The following is a 14,757-nucleotide window of genomic DNA, read 5'->3' as shown; positions in this document are numbered from 1 at the left end:
ATTACTGACCATAGATTTCAAATCCATAATCTTCAACTTGATTAATGTAACTATTAAACAATTGATTATGAATTCATAGCATTTTCTAATCTATTTTTAAATTTTCATTGGAGGAGCATTGTCATTGTTGATTATTCCATTGCCCTTTGTCTTGAGACCACCGAGATGCTGTCAGACAAGCATCTGTCCCTAAGACAGCACCTGTTTCAAGTATACGTATGTGTACCACTAGTTTTCAATAATATGCGCTGTGGTTTGGTTTTATTGTGAAGGACTTCTGTGAAATGTGTATGCTGACTGACAATTTTCTCCACAAATTAAAGATTCAATATAAATGAACAATTTCAAAAACTTACAAAGATTGTCATAAAAATCTTTCAAATCAAATATATTGCTTATCTCAGAAATATTCAATACAGGTAAATGAAATGTAAACATTTTAAATTGGAAAAAATAGATTATGAAATCTAACTTGAACTCTCTAATCAAGTAAATCTCCAGCAGGAAGAGTTTTATGGGATGTGTCTACAATGTATTCTTTCCTAACTCCTTGTTCCAGAGGAAATTTGGTAAGAAAGTGTAAGAACTTCTCTTCACATTAGGGATATGAGGATTAATTTAAGTAATTCTCCTGTAGTACAAAGATTAGGCAGCTCTGATTAGAATTGGGTTGAAAATGAGTAGAAATAACCTCTTACAAAACTTGTCTAAATTTAACGTCACTTTGAACCAATAAACTATAGCCTTTACTACTTTGTAGGCAGATTATAGCTCATCAGTAAGATGAAAAATCACTGTGGAATTACTCCATAATAGTTCTGTTGCTGTGCCTATAAATAGCGTTCCACTGAGTGACTCTGCTTTCTCTAGTTGCTCAGCCATGCTTTTCTGTGACACAATAAAGGACCCTAGAAACACTGCAGATGACAAATTAGACCAGCCTCAGATAAAACAAGCACAGTCCACACCAAATTCTCATGGTTATAAAAACCTATTATTAGGTTTCCAAAATAGTTATAAAAGTAATTTTTATAATTGATTTAAAATTAATCTTTGTATACAAGCTTAATAAATTAAAATAAAATGATTGGAATTTCACTTATGATCTATTATGCCTACCTTCGAGGCATGGTAGATATAATATGTATATCTACTTTTTGTGTATAAAAATCTACACAAAACAAACACATTAGTTCAGTAAATAAGTAATTAAACAGTTGTCCAAAGGGACAAGATGAAGATAGATGTAGATATTGCAGTTGGACAGAGTCTGAGGATTAGATGTTGAAACAACACAATATAATCTGGAAAATAATTTTTGTATTGTCTGACAGGTATACACCCATGTACCTCAGAGGGATAGACTGAAATGGGACTTTTTCTTTCTCAGGCCACAGTTGCCTATGAATAAGCTTATTTTCTAAATAAGCTTATTTTCAATAGCAATGTTACCTTCCAATTGTCACCCAGTATCAAAATCTCCTGGGATGTTTGACAAAGATGAGTATTTTGTGTTTGATCCAGATATATGGGTATGGGAAGACCTGGCAATCTGCAAATGTAACTCACTTTCAAGAAATTCTTCTAAGACATATGTTTGAGAGCAACTACTAGGATGTGATAAGAAAATATGCAGAAGCCAGTGATACATTTTTTAAAATGGTTTTAAGATAGATGCTGTGTTATAGAGAAATAATTTTTGAGCTAGAAGGAAATTAAAATTACTCTTTAATACAAAAAAGCCAGGATAAATCATTGTTGTAAGGCCCAGGATTGGTGTTGAGCTTCTTATGATTAAAGGTTTAAAATCAAGTGGATATTTTCTGTGCATAGGGCCTATGTGACCAAGGACAGATTCAAGGTCATAATCATCTCTGAATGCCCCTGTAGCATTTGAAACCTTCATCCTTTTTCTCTTCCTTTTCTCCTTTATTCCTTCCTTCTCTCTTCCTCTCCTTTTTGCTGCAACCAAAATGACTTAAATTGACACATAATAGCTACTGACTATACCCCATCTTTTAACATACATGTTGGCTTAAGGATAGTGCAGAGATTATAGGCATGATCCATTTCACCTGATTTGAAGAGGGTTTTGATTAAGACTACATTCCTTTAAATAAAACTCTAATGAATGCCGCTTTTTGACTGATATACACATTTCTGGTTTTTGAATTGTTGCCAAAATGAAGAGTGACCCATTTTTTTTCCAGATCAGATTATAATTGTAATCATCTAATTACTGAAAGACAAAAAAATATATATCAAGATACCAGGAAACAAAAATTAAATGGCATGCTTCATGCTTTTATTCCACATGAAATGGGGGTACCAAACCCTCCTTACCTAACATGCCCTCAGCTCCACGTCTTAGAATGAAGAGGTGCATCCCCTTCTGGCCTGGGAGCAGGAGCTTGCCCTCCTTCTTGCTGTTCATGAGATTGTCTTTGGAGGAAATCTTCGGTTTTGGCAGCATCTTAGGGGATACTAGGTTAGGTCAAATGATTTCTTTATTTTTCATAGAATGAACGTGAATGTCATCTTGAACACAGAGGAAAAATTGAAAGGTGTTGAAATGGACTATAAAGGTTACTAAATCCCTTGTCCAATACGATCTTTCAATATCTTTCTGTCTTTTATCATCGTTGAGCTATTTTTACACCTTTGTAAATGATTTTAATGCAGTATCTTCCATAAAAATGAAAAGTAGTTGTGTCCAGGGAAATGCAATTGACTATTATTCTGTGAATAGATCTGTTTTACCTGTATGTAATTTTCATTTCCCCTTTGACATGGTTGGAATATCTTCTTGTTTCTCTCATTAGTTAATGAATCAAGTGCAGTGCTGGGTGTGTTCACTTTGCACCTGCATGAGTTTGCCATTAAACATTTGTAATATGTTGGCATTTAACTTAATCTTCCTTCTAGACAATAAGTACTCCCTTACTTTCAAGTAAGTAGCAAAAACTTATTTGAAATTAGGAGACTATTAACTGTTTTTTCTTACTAAATCATGACCATTTTCTAAACACTCTCTTGTTAATACTATCTTCTAATTGAGTTTTATATTTAATCTGTGCTAATATTATCTTCTTTGCCCTAGAGCTGAGGCTTGCTCCAAAATGTACCATTTTTTTTCCCAGTTCCTTATCCTTCCTCTTGGTAAATATCAATTGCATTTGACACACATTTGGATTGACTAAATATTCTCTATATTATTGCTATAATGCACTTATTGAATTTTTTATGGTAGGAGAGATTCAGGCTAACTTTACATGACTGAGCTACTTTATTATATTCATATAGATAAAATTATTTGATTGATTTTGTTTTTCCTGATCAACACTCTATAATTCATAAACATGCAATAATAGATAGACAATATTGATAAAAATTTCACCTGATATTATGTTGGCTGACTTAGAAATGAGAAAAACAAAGAGGCACAAGTTAAAAGGCATTCTTTTAATTATTAGCCATACTGGTGAGAGAGAGAGAGAGAGAGAGAGAGAGAGAGAGAGAGAGAGAGAGAGAGAGAGAGAGAGAAAGTAAGTTACCTGCATGGCTACAAAGAAATTTTGGATCCTTAAAAACTGGAAAAAGCAAGCATTTTACAAGAGAATAGTCTACTTAATATATAACAAAGATAACTGCTTTATGTTAGGAATTGGTGATTATCAAAAGATTATTTTTCATGTCTATAGTTGTTCTGATTATAGACATAACCAGAATATAACTATAGTCTCTCCCCACCCCCATCCCCAGTTTAAATGAGCAAGGAGATTATTGCAGTAAAGAAAGATGTCAAGCCTGCAGACAAGAAAATGGATCAAATTATGGTTAGGCAGATTAAACAAGCAAAAATTCAGCAGTTGGAATTTATTGTAAAAGCAAATAATAAGAAATTATCCCAAAAATAGAAAAGTGAAAATAGTCCTGAAAATGAAATAAAGAAGATATGCAGGAATTTTTTTTTCTTTGAAGAGAAACTGAGAAGACACGATTGTCAAAAGCTTAAATGTTGCTTGTGAGTGTTAGAAATATGATGGAAATAAATAAGCCAATTATGAAAAATCTCTTTAATTGGTTCTCCCATACATCACAAAATTCTGCTTGATGCTGCTTTTTTTTTTGTGAAAAATTTAGGGCTTTCTTTTAAAGAGCTATGATAAAGAAAAAAGGATGTTATCAGGAGGAACATTTGAAGGTATTATAATTACTTTTGAGTAAGAAGACTATAATTGCAAAGTGTTTCTAAACTTGAGTTTATAAGATCCACAAGCACTTGTGAGGATGATGAATGCAGAGAAAACATCAGACTGTAGCCTTTCACAATCTCATTATTTCATAAAATGTATATTCCCTCCGTCCACCTGTCAGGAATGTTTGAATTTTTCTCTATGGGATGCTACCTTGGCCCATGATTTGTGAGTGTGACTTTGGTGAACACTGGAGAGAAATCAGAGAGGACTGGGTGATGTGTCCCTTTTTTAACATTCCCTGTCCTCGTTGGAAAGGAAGGCTCTGATAAACTATGACAAGGCAGAATTAGCTTCAGTGCAGGGATATTTTGTGAGTTGAAGGGAGGAAATGTACCATGGGGTTTAAGAGCAGATGAATGATGATAAGAAAACATGAAGACACTCTGCCCTGCAGCTATTTTGGAATTAGCATTCTGTCTAGCACCAACACTATTGAACCACATGGCGTACAGCTCAAGTGTCTCAGTGGGATGGAGAATCTCTCCTACCTGTAGGAGTTATATGCCTTACTTGCTTCTACTTACACATGTGCTGAAGCACATTGATATTTGATGCCTTTGCTAATTTTGCACTTGTTTTTAAAGTGAAGCTTCATCTGATGAAAATGAGCATTTGGAAAAAATTCCTCTGCTCTTCCAACATTCCTTATTCATGTATTTGTACAGCTATCAAAATTAGCACGAGAACAGATTATTTGCTACAAGATCTCTCTCCTTTTGATGTCTTGCTTCTCTCTGTTTACCCACAATTATTTTCATAATATTTTATTGTGATGCCACCAGCTAGGAACACATCTCTGAGGGGAACAGTCTTCCAAGGCACGGGCCATGATTGGAAGACAATGAGCTTGTTTTCATTCCAACATCCTTAGCTTTGTTAAAGGCTAAGTGGAAGAAATTAACATGCTGCATGCTTTACAATCCAAATTGTTTCTAATTATTTTGCTTCTCAAATGAAACTGCGAGGCATTGATTGGACTTTTTAAATACATTTTATATCAGTTACCCTCAGTTAACATTTAAAATTTTTCATTGTTGTCAAAGATACTCTATTAGTTGGCGCTGGTGGCTTAATCTATTTACAGGAGACCTTCAAAAGCAGAGGATGTTTTCAGCTTTTATCTGAGTACCCCCACTGCTGGCAGTCTTGCTGGAGGCAGGGGTCACAAGCCAAGGTACACAGGAGGGTTCTAGAAGCTGGAAATCCTGAGTGAGTGCTTCTCCTTTGGAAGCCCATACATCCTCTGAAGCTTGATTGCCAGGTGTGACATTCCTGCACCATTGGTTGGCTCCCACCGCACAGGACTATGGGATATTCCTGGGTGTTATGAAATCCCCTGAGTGTGTAGAAGACTGTCACAGCAGTGGTGGGAAAGGTTGCGAGCCCATGTCTTAGCAGGCAAGATGTCAAGTTATGGAAATTTAGAATTTCTGTAAATAATAAAACTCAGAATTTCATAGTTTAAAAAATACATAAGCAGTAGCCATAAAAATTGTATTATTTTCCCCTCTCCTCCTTTCTTCCATCCTCCTCCTCTTCTTTCTCTTCTGCCTCCTTCTTTTTAAATCATAACACCTTTGACATTTAACAAAACTAAACATTGACATATTGTTAATCAAAGCACTGTAGACCCTGGATTGAGTTTGTATGTATAAATGTTTGCAAGGTGTTATATTTTCAATATTTTAAATTGAAAGAAAAATCGGTCCTTAAATTCCTAATTTACAAAGAGATTCAGGAAAATCATTTAATTTTTGGTTTCTCAAAATATCTCCTTATAAATTTTGAAAAATCTTCTATGTGCTTCACAAGTTTGCATTTTGTGGGCTCTAAGTGTGAACAGTTATTAACACCCTCCCCAAACGATGAGTTATATTTTAATTGAAAAAAATAAAATTCCTATATCTTGAAAATTATTTGAAGTTTTTCTACTTTGAAAATTATGTCAAAGGTAGTACATAGCTATACCATAATTTAGTCTTACTTTTGAAAGAATTTAAATTAATATAGAGATTAAAAATAACAGAGCAATGAAATTCAAATAGTTTTGAGATTTTTCTCAGGAGATTTTAGATTTGTAAACCTATGGAGTAGAATTTATCCAAATTACATCTGAATGTTAAAATTAAAAGAAATACTGCTGGAATCCAGACTCCTGTATGCTCTGTGCCATGGAATAAAAATGAGTAACATCAGCGGAGCAATTACTATGTATCAGGATTGTCACTTGTAATTTTTAATCTTTTTTTTTGTATTTTTAATCTTGTCAACCATCCAGCTACAAAAGTGTTAAATTCTCCTAAGTCTACAGTTGATGAAATTGGGGTTCACATTTTGTTATAATTGGTGCAGCCCTACCTGGCAAATGGCTGACCGGAGAATTCATTCCAAGGTTAACTGGCTTCCAAACCTTTGCTTTATAAAATCCCCAGCCTTTTCCTCTCTCTTTCAATGGCAGAGAAGCGCAGAGATGACCCCCATGTGTACAAAATACTAGACAAATCCCTGGGAACCAACAATGTGAGCAAGTGACTTATAGCAATGAGAACCCTGTCCTAGTCCTACTATGGACAAAGATGCTCACAAACTCTTTGATCCTCCTTCCAGGACAGGCCAGGGCCTGAGTCTCTTTCCCCTTGAACACCATGGTGCTTGGACAGGTTTGGCTTTGACAAATATAGTGTGACAGAAGGGAGGTTGTGCCAAGACAACTGGCCCAGGCTTCCGACTGACTGCTTCCACTCCCGCCTGTTGGGAGGTCACTGGGCGCTCTGGGTATCTCACTGCACTGAGGCTGCCTTGCTATGAGGAGTCCCAGGCTACTGTCGTGAGGAGGCCAGAGAGAAGCCTAGCAGTCATCAGCGCTTTCAGGCTTCTGGGTTCCCCGCTACAGCAGAGGCATCATGAGGAGAGATGACTCCCTCTTCTACGCCCTTCCCAATTCCCTGACCCAGGGAGACATGATAGAAAAGAGACAACTTGTGCTTTAGCCAGTAGGATGGGGTGTAGTTATTTTAGGCATCAAAAGATGGTCAGAGCACTTCTCCGCCTGATGGTCTGTAAACTTGCTCTCTGTTACTTATCCATGGAGTGGCTACTCACACAACTTATTTTGCTCTATAATTTTCCAGTAAATTATAAAAAATGGAAATATCCTACATGGAAAACTGACTCATGATTAGTGTCATTGTGAGTAATCCCTTTGTAAAGGATAAAATATTAAATGATTGATTGTCATTCTCATTTAGGGAAGTCTGGATATTTTCTTGAGCCCTTCCATTTAGACATTCAAGTTTGTAATAATCTGTCATTTGTTTTAAATCACCATTTCTCCTGACACCAATTTCTAGGATATCAATCCATGTGAAGTAGGGGAAATTCAGGAATACGTGAGCATAGATATTTTAGGAAAGATTGGGAAACAGAGGTGTCTGTGCTGTTCAAAACCTGTAGCTCATGGCTCCAAAGATCACTTTGCAGTTGTAGACACGTCAGGGTGCATGCCTGTGACAGACCAATGGCTACTGTCTCCCAGGCCTGCTGGGTTCAGTGGAGCAGAGAGACTCTCTGTCAGCAGCTCGCTCAGGCCAGAAAGGATACCAGCTGGTCTCCTTGCAGAGCCTCTGCAGACACTCATGGGACTAGGCAGGTGTGATACCCTCCTTTGCTGGGTGTGGAGGGAAGCAGAGTCCAGCCCTCAGGACACCACAGTGGAACTCATGTGCCAGCCCTGTGAAGGTGGCAGAAGACAGCTAAAGACAGATCCTGAGCCCAGCAAGGGCAGGAGACAGACAGACTCTAAACTGGAGAGGGCTGACTGGGGAAACTCCAGCAGCCATGCCTCCACGGGAGACAAGGATTTTGCCCTAAGCATAACACAATTTTGAGCTAATTGATGGTATTTTTATAGAAAATAAGTGTCCTCCCCATCATAAGGGCCATGGCTGGTCTTGGTTATGAATAATCTCATGAGAAATTTTGACTATGAAAAGAGAAAAATAACTCTAGAACTACTCTGTCCAATATGGTAATCCCTGGTGTGTGTGCCTATTTAAATTAACTAAAATTTACAATTTTTTAGTGGTTCTGGCACATTTCTGTACTCAGTTACCATAGATGCCGTGCTACTATTATATTGGGCAGCACAGAGAGAACCATTTCTGTGACTATAGGAAGATCTATTTAAAAGTCCTTCTCTGGAACCAGTCTAGGTTCTTTGGGTACCTATGAGCTAAATCTCAGTTTGCCTAATTTCTGCTTAGTTAAAAGGCTTGCCAACTGTAGACTTGACCTGGAGAACTATAGCAGCAGATAGTTCCTAGAGACTATATCTGGTCCTTGCAGTACATAGCGAGAACTTTGAAAGCATTCTAGTGGCAATCTCTCATTTATCCACTGTTCCAAACCTCAACTTAGGACTTGTTTATCCATTCAAAAAGTGTTTCCTGAGCTCCTGAGATTTATCAGGCACTATTACGAACACCAAAAACCTAAGGTGAAAATAACGAAGTCTTTGTTTTCATGTATGTTACAGTTTAGGTACTTGATAAAGACAGTGAAATGTCAAACACATGATTTAACACCACAGGAACGCCTGGGAAGAAGGTTTTCTAAAGGTGGTAGGGTAGAGAAGATGCATTTTTCAATGGCCAGAAAAAGCTTAATTTTGAAAACAAAACACAAAAATTTATTTTGCTCCTGGTATACTAGCCAACTATTGTACTATGTGATTAGTGCAGTGTTTTATTAACACCAGTAAGACACCATAAAATGTGTTTGGAATTCTGAGACCCGTGTCCACCCTCAGCAGAATGATTCACACCTCAAACATGTGGACCAGACATTGGTTTATTTAAAAATCCCTAGAATAAATTGTTAGGTACAACTGAAACAAGTAACTGAGACACCCAAGTTCCCCCTTGAACTCAGTTCGCTAGACAAGTACTATGATCCAGCTTATATTGGCTTCAAAATGATGAATGGGTTGAAAGGGAAAGAAAGTAAATCATAGCAGACAATTAAAAAGGAGAAATACGGAGAAGGATCCTGGCCAAATCATATTGTTATATTGTGTGCATGTATGAATATGTAACAATGAATCCCACCATTTTGTACTATTAGAAAAAGGAGAGAAAAAAACCTAGAAAACTGTTAAATTAATTTAGAAAATAATCACAGAGGGCCACCATTAGATAGTGTCTGTGAGAACAGGGGATGAGAGAGACAGAGAGGAGACTGATCTTCAATGGCAGTTGTAGGAAAGTCTGTAGTAATCCTGATGCCTTCAGTTTTCCACTTGAGAGAAAATGGCAAAGCAATTTTATGCTATAACCAAACCAAAATTATTTGAAGGGAGTTGCGTTAATTTTAGGTATTACAACTGTAATTGTAATTACTTATTCTTTAATCATGGATGCACACTTTTCTAAAGTTCTGAGATGAGCAAAGTCATAAAGAAAAAGATGATTTCATGCCAGGAAATAAGATGAACACTATTCCTCATGTCCGATGTAACTTTAAACCTTCCACATTATTCAACATATATGTGATGCAATTGGAATTTCTAAATTAGATTTACTCTCTTATTACATTTAAAGATGAACAAACAAACAAACAATGTTTTGTCTTATTTAGAATCATTTTTAGAACTTGCAAAATGAAAAATGTTCTTCAGAAAAGAAAAGCCATTCAACATCAAAGCCCAATAAAACAGTAAACTGGACTAAATGTATTCATATATTAACTTGACCTAAGTCTGGGAATTGAGCCAGACTTTTTAAATTATACTACCATTATTTACAAAAAAAAAAAAAAAGGAAAATTTTAACTAACATTATTAAATAAAGCACATATACACACACATTACAGGAAACAAAATAAATGTTAATGTTAACAAAATGTTAAAGATGTGTATATATACACACTGTGCAAATATAATATATTCTTGAGCAATATTGGAAATAGTAACTTTGCCAGGGGAAAATGTATACAATCTCTTGGCTGTAAGGTACATGTTTATTGTGTTATATAAATACACAAAAACGCCCTTCCACAGTTGCCTAAAACAAAATTGAAATTGTACATTTGAATTTAAAGTTTTTCTCTCTGCTTCATTCCTTGGTGAATGGCAGATAATGAAATTTGGGTGTTTGCAAAAACAAATGTAATATAAATGGTACCTTAGTTTTCTGTGAAACAGAAACATCTTTTATGCATTTACATAAAAATTTGCATGTGTTCAGAAAGTTGATATTTCATATTCAAGACTGACCTCATGTAAAGTCATATTTCATTTGCTCCAGTGTTTAGTGAAGGGAAGACATATTGGTTTTATGTTTGCTGTCCTTATTAAGGCAAATTATCTTTTCTGCTTAAAATAACTTTCTTAATCAGACTAGACATTTAGGCCACCTGTACAGACAAACATCCCACTTTTCAATCTCAAATAGTTGGTCTTTCTCGCCCCATTCCAGGGTGTTGTGCATTTCTAAGATGATCATCTTGGTGTGGGGTCCTGAATTCTCCAGCAATGCAGCACCGTGGTAACTGGGCTGGAAGGTTGATGAGCCCAGACAAGAAGAAGGTGCTGATGACAGCGAAGTGTAATTGGGAAACATTGCCTTGGGGGAGAAATAGTTTGAGGCTGGAGAGAGGTGCTCCCCAGCCGCTCTTTCTCCAATGAGATTTATTCTTGAAAGACAGCTTTAAGAATGTGCAACTGAAGAACAAACTCATTTGCTGCTGAAATATAGACCACAACATGCTCAAACTCGCTCTTTGCAAGGGTTCAAGAATGAAAAATGTACATCTCTTCCAGACATTCCCAAACTGTCACTGTGAATGGTAACCCAATATTGCCTTTTAGAAATGGAGAGCACCTTAAGTAAAAAGCAATTATTCCACACAAAAAGCATATATAAATGCCAGCAGTCAAAAAACACTGTGAAAAGACATGATTAAAACAGATTTCAAAAAATATTTATGTGTAGTTTGACTTTTGAAGCCCACAGACATTTTCCTTTGAGGAAAAAAAAATCAGAAACACAAAAAAAGGTTAAGGAAAAATGCAAGAAGTCCATTTAAGAAGGAACAGAGTAAGAAATTATTTCTACTTTGTTACCAGTCCAAAGCCAAATGTAAGAAAGTTCTCAAAGACCAGAAGTTAGCTTGAGTATGAAGAAATCATGATCATCTATTATTTATTTTTATTTTTTGCTCTGTTTCTTGCCAATCAGTTAACACATTGTTAGTAGACCTGATTTTATGTTTATTGTATAAGAAAGTTATATTCTCCCATTTTAAGGGAAGATTTTAACTAAATCTTCTAATTGTACATTAGGAAGTCGTCAAGGTCAGGTCAACTCATGCTTTATCATAAAGCTATCCCTGCCCTTTGATTCCCACCTGCCTCCTTGAGTTTTTTAGAGACCCTGTCTGTTCCTGTCTTGCTGCCCTCCTTATTTCTAAATGTCTATTAATGGTTGAGATACATTTTTAAAATAAATTCAAGTGCCATAATAAATTCAAAGGCTACACTATTCTACAAAAGTCATTAGTATATGTATTGTATTAAATGTTGGTCTAGGTTTTTGCATCATGTGGGTATGCCTCTGTGCCTGTATGCATTTGTTTATATCAGTGTGCAAATTCATTAATTCCTTTTAATATCTATAGAGTATTTCAGGATATAAGTTAATCACTTCAAGAGACTATTTAATTTGTTTGCATTTCCTGCATGATGGGCAATGAATATCTTAGTGAGTTTCTACCTGACCCTTTCTTTCTCCCTGTGTCTTCTGAGTGATGCATGTATCTGTTCTCCTCAACTTCATCCCCAAAATCCACTATATTTTCTCTCTTCATGAGCGTCTACATGAAAATTTCATGTTTTTTTTTTCACCTAGTGCAACAGTTCTTTTAAACTCACATCCATAATAATTCTGCACAGGAATAAGGCAGACAAATGTGTGGAAATAAATTCCACTTGTGTATAAATATCTAAGCCAGGAATATCTTTCATATGAAATTAAAGCTAGCTAAGAATTCATTGAAAAGTTTTCCCATACTGTCTCCTTAAATCTAGTTTAAAGAAACTATAACAGGATTCCAGGAATAAAGACCTCATGGAATGGAATCTCTGGAAAAAGAGATTATGGTTCCTAAGATCCTAGGAATGCAAGGGGCCTGAAAGACCCCTCAGGCAGAGCGCCTCTTCATTCCATGCTGATGGGGGTGGGGAAGTGGGGAGGGGAGGGGAGGGGATGGGGATGGGAGAGGTGGGGGTGGGTGTTGATGTGGGTTCTGAAGAGTGCTCTGTGGAAGCAGCATCCAGCAAGCAGGCGTTCCTTCCCTTGCCCTGCTGCCGGGCTCTGCCCAGGTCCTGTTTCCATCTCTCCTTCCAAAAGGGAATCCGTGGGGGCAAACCCACTGACTTGGACAGGACAGCCTTGGTTTCAGGTGCAAGACTTAAACTGGGTGAAGTGCCTGGAGCCTTTGCTGCAGTCCTGCTGCTGTGCCACAGTCATCTCAGCAGAGAGCGGCTCCAGGCAGGCTAGGGAGGGGCATCCTGCCAGTTTCCAGCCTGTCTCAGAAGAGCATTCCCTCCACTTTGAAAAGTATCTCTTTTGTAAAACATGATTCTTTATGAGAATTCCATCTTCGCAAAGATTGTCTGAGTGAAAGAAAAGGAACTGAACAGCAGGAGTGATGGTCTTTAACCAATTTAGATTTTCAAATACAGCCTAACACTTAGCGGGCTCTGGAGGGATCTATTGAGGTTGTAGGAAGTAACAGAGAGGGGCTGAGGATGGGTACACTTAATTATAGGACACACAGGAGGACATTTGTCCTCTCGCCCCTCATGAGTGCATATCCATACATGTTTTCAGATACAAAGTCAGGACACTTCAAAGTTATAATCGAATCCTACGTACTGAAGTGTAATCCAAAAGAGCACGACTTTGAAACCTCCCCAAGTGTTAAACATGCGCATGGGCGGGTATCTTATGTTTGATACAAAATAACAGGTATACAGAACTCTTGATTGATCCGTTTTTCATAGTTATCCTGAAATGTACAGTAATAATGATTTTGAAATTTTATTAATAATATTTTATTATAAACTGTTACTTAAACATAATTTTCTGAAGAATTTCATTTATATATAATAGTACCATCTAAACCATATAACAATATTATCAAGTAATTAATTTGGAGAGTTTGTTTTAATAACCTGATTAGAGCACAATTAAGAATTTAGAGGAAAAACCTTACATCTTTTCATAAAGTTATCACCTTGTGTTAGTCTAATAACATTTCATAGATGGTTAGCAATCTATAAAATTAAATTTTGTAGTAAGAGAGCTTTGAAAAATATCACCAATATTAGTATTTCTCTTCAGCATGTGAGAATGTGTCACTATCATAATAATTTAAAATAATATTTTTAAAAACTTTCTTTATCAGAAACCTGAGATACATTTCTCCTCTTCCCCCTCCCCTCCTCCTGCTCCTTCTTCTTCCTCTTCTCTTTTGGCAGAAAAGGGTCTTCTTTTTCTTTCTTTTATTTTTTTAAATTATAGACTTCCATTTATATTCTTTTATTATTTAAACACATCATTTCATTTTCTTTTGGCATCTATCACCAGTTTGTGTATTAAGAACTAAAATATCAGTTTGAGGCAACATGGCATTCTCCTGATGAGCTTTATCTGGTGTTTGTCATAAACCTGCGTTCTCTTCTCTTCCAGGTGACTCTCATTGTAAAGGAGATCTCACTTTGACATCTGATGGCAGGATTATAGTATGCTCCCTCCCTTTGCAGATATCCCACATGAACACACACAACCTACCCCTCAACCAGATCCTGTGCACAATAGTGAAGAAACACAGGATCAAGGGCTAAAAACCAGATTAGAAGAAAAAGATGAAACCTTGAGCAAGGACCCGTGATAGGAGAACTTCTTTCTACTAAGCATCGTTGGTATCCTCATGGACACTATCACAGATGTCACAAGAATCTGAATCTTCAAAGACACAGATGATGTTGAGACTCTTGGGGGAATCTAAGAAAAATGTTATCCAGTGTCTCACTTGCCATTTGAGAAAATGCAGTCTGGTATATTCACTTACATGTTATATAGTAAAAACAATAATATTAAAAATATATTTTCATATGTTAGAATATGCATTTATCAATCTCGGATTTGAAATTTTTATTTAGAGGAACCATTTCATCTTTTTTTCCTTTTGCGACATTAAAGGCTACCACTTATTTTTGTGTGTCTAGTATGAGTATACTTACATCATGGGAAAAATATTGTTATTAGTAGAAATGTGGTTAATAAAACATGGATGCTTCCAAAAGGATATTCTTAACTACCACTTTGTTAATCTTTACAACTCATTATTGTTAATCTAATTATTATTTTCCTGATTTTTAAATAAATTTCAAAATGTGTTTAACTGAACATATCCACCAATGGTGTCACCTATATTT

At 36.2% G+C, this 14,757-nt stretch overlaps 1 pseudogene; it reads left to right on the top strand.

The window, feature by feature from the left end:
- Window positions 1-4,222: 4,222 nt before the first annotated feature.
- LOC110598583 (large ribosomal subunit protein mL42-like) lies at window positions 4,223-14,471 on the top strand (annotated as a pseudogene).
- The last annotated feature ends 286 nt before the right edge of the window (window positions 14,472-14,757 follow it).

Source organism: Ictidomys tridecemlineatus, chromosome 6 (genome assembly GCF_052094955.1).
Source record: "Ictidomys tridecemlineatus isolate mIctTri1 chromosome 6, mIctTri1.hap1, whole genome shotgun sequence".
Taxonomy (NCBI): Eukaryota; Metazoa; Chordata; class Mammalia; order Rodentia; family Sciuridae; genus Ictidomys; species Ictidomys tridecemlineatus.
The sequence above is the reverse complement of the archived record's forward strand: the minus strand, read 5'-3'. Positions and strand labels throughout refer to the sequence as shown.